This window comes from Cupressus sempervirens, chromosome 1 (genome assembly GCF_028749045.1).
Source record: "Cupressus sempervirens isolate cs-2001-9-10 chromosome 1, ASM2874904v1, whole genome shotgun sequence".
NCBI lineage: Eukaryota > Viridiplantae > Streptophyta > Pinopsida > Cupressales > Cupressaceae > Cupressus > Cupressus sempervirens.
This window is the reverse complement of record NC_143118.1, coordinates 81,633,629-81,636,872: the sequence shown is the minus strand read 5'-3', so window position 1 is coordinate 81,636,872 and position 3,244 is coordinate 81,633,629.

Below are 3,244 nucleotides of genomic sequence, written 5' to 3'. Positions count from 1 at the left end.
AGAAAAGATAAAAGAAAGATTAATAAAAGTTAATTGAAAGTTGAGTCTTGTGAGCAAGGAGTCCTCTCGGGTGAACACACAATTAGTGCCCCGATTTGAGGAGAGAACTCCTTATCATCAATTGGGGGTTCATTTTCAAGAGAGATAAATTTGGATGCAAATTTTTGGGAGCAAAAGTTGGAAGCAAATTTTGGAAGGGATTTTCTGCGAAAGTTTCAAAGAGGGATTTTTGGATAGAAGCAAATTCTCTCACAATCTTCGGGTGGTTGTGTATTAGCATCAAGTTCAAGTAGGGTCTTGTGTTTTGATCATTGATTAATTATACAATTTTCCTTTCCTGTCCTCTTCATGCCTATGGATTGTAAATTCGAATTCCCTATGATGAACACTTAAACATTTCAATATTGTAAATTGCTAAATGCTTGCCAATATCTTCTGCATATGTGGAGATTAGAAAAGTAATTAGAAAACCTCATTTTTCTATATTACAAAAATTAGGATTTAATCGGGGAAGGGTTTTGTATTTAAAAATGAAAATTTTAGATTGAAAATTTGGATGGTTAATAATATTTTTTCTATTAGAGTAATGTTGAATTTTTTTTTTTTAAATATATATTAAAAAAAAGGGGGGGTTGTTTAATAAAGCTTATATATTTACAAATTTTATAAAATAAATAAATTTATTTAAAAATGTTTTTAACAAAATGTAATAATGAAAAAATTTATTAAAAAAATAATACAGAGGGGTGGGTTTACCCCACCCCCTACCCCCTTCCTTTATTGTAATGGCTATTAAAAGTCAGCGGCCACTGTACATAGCCGTACCTATGATTGTGGTTGCAGCACAACTATGACAACAGCCATATGGGCACCGCATGCAGCGATTTGTAAATTGCTTCAAACATATTTTAAACTTTAACATATGCCCTTTCTAAAATAATTGAAATTCAATTTTGTTATATGTTTTAAGTTTTAATATTATAAATTTGCATTCAATTTTTATTAAATTTAAATTATATTATATTTATGTTATAATTTATTAATAATTTCATTATTAGATTATATTAATATTTTTTATAATTTGATAAAATAATAATGAATGTAATATATATAAATAAATTATTAATTAATTTAATTGAATATGATTTAAATAAGATTTATTAATAATGAAAGTTGTTAATGAGGTTGTAAATTTATTTATTTATGTTAAAAATTTATAATACTAATTTTAATAAAATTGTATTTATTTTATTTAAAATCATTAATGGTTATTTTATAACTTAAATAAAATAAAAAGATTATCCTTAGATTATTCTGTTAGGAAAATAACTTTTATCATGATGGTAACTTTATATATTTGAGTCAAATAAATGAATGGGTTATTTCTAGGAATAAATTGAAAATATTATACACTTGAAACGAATATTGAAATGCAAATTGGAACTTAAACTTTATTGTTCTACTCAACTCTATATTTTCAAATCAAACCAACTAGGAGACTTTAATGTTTTCTATGTGTTGAGGTGTTGGGGTTGACCTAGCTTTGACCAATCCTAAGATGTTTACTAGAGGCTCGAGGGTTATATTTTTGTGATATCATGTTGATATTTTGATCTCGATCTTTTATATCCAACCATGGTAATGTGATGGCATGCTCTATGATATGTTTGTACTTATTGTTCGTCATTTATTTCCAGTGATCTTGTGTAATACTGAGGTGAATATATGTACTACTTGACTTAACCATTTTTGAGTCCTCAATCAGTTATACTTGAGATTACTTTCTAGTCACCTTGATGGGACTGAAGTGTTTTCTATCTTCTTGATGATGTCATGTTGTGACATGTTTGACTTATCCATTTTGAGTCTTTGATCAATATTATTGGGATACTTGTCGGTTGCTTGTTAAGAACCAATGGATATTGTGATTTATTATTTGATGCTTTTCAGTTGCTCGTAGAGAACTATTGTGACTATTATGATTATCTTTTGGTGGTTTTTAGTTGCTCGTGGAGAATTGATGTGATTATTGTGGATTATCCTTTTGATTCTTTTCAGTCACTTGTGTATGATTGAGGTGATTTTTATATGATTATTGATTTGTGCTTTTATGAGCCTAGGGTAGGTTATCTATATGTCATGTTGGGAAGTGGCTTTCAAAGGGGGTCGGGGACCCTAAGTGGTCCTGGGGGTAACCCATTGTAAGTTTTTTTAATAAGTGAAAACATTACAATAAATGAGGATTAAAATAAACCTAATAAGAGTCTTGTATGTTCTCGCCCATGCCTTGAGTGCTAGTATAGACTAGGATAGGAGTAGAGAGAATGCTTGGTTATGACCTTGCATTCCGTAGTATGCCTTGTTAGTATGAGAGGATACTAGTGGCCGCAGTGGGATCACTAGGGACCTAGGTGTCTTCAGGGACTACTCGGGTAACTTTGAGTGTGATTCATGTGATGATACTTGCCCGCTTACATAGTAGGTTTTCTACATGTCTTTGTGTGCCTCTAGGCCTAGATGTCAATCTATGTTGAAACTTGTGACTTAGTATACTTTTAGGATTTCCTAGACTTAGAGAGTACTTGTGTTATGTGATTTGATATCCTATTTGGGACTTGAGACTATCTTCTTAGCGCGGTGGGAGTGGGCCATTTAGGTTCCATGTGATTGGGTGGTAGTGCTTTTTACTCTTACTATTGAGATTTGTTTGTAGTCACCGTGGCTAGAGCTTCATGGGATGTTTGCTTATCATGTTTAGATGATGTTATTTACTGATGCATTTTCTTATATTGATTATTAGCATGTAGGATCATCTTATGCTTTATTCTAGCATGTTAGATTTCCTTGTACATATGTTGTAGCCTACTTTAGTAGTGATGTCCCTATTATGATAGTACCGATGATCTGATTAGTGGCTTGGGATGTTACACACAGGGGATGGCTAGGCCCATGATGGTCTTATGATGCTATTGACGGTTGGGAGGAACTACACACTTAGTTAGTTGTGTTTTATGATGGATAGTTGTATTTCATGTTGGATGTTTATATCTTTTACAATGGTCATTTATTTTTACTGTACTTTGTACCATGGATTTGAGGAAGATGATGTATCTTTATTTCTACATATGTATATTCTTTTAAGCCTTTCATACCCTATGACATGTACAGTGGATGATTGAGCATTCTAAATTAATTTTCCAAGAGTCATTCAAAACAAATATATATTAAATGGACATTGGACTTT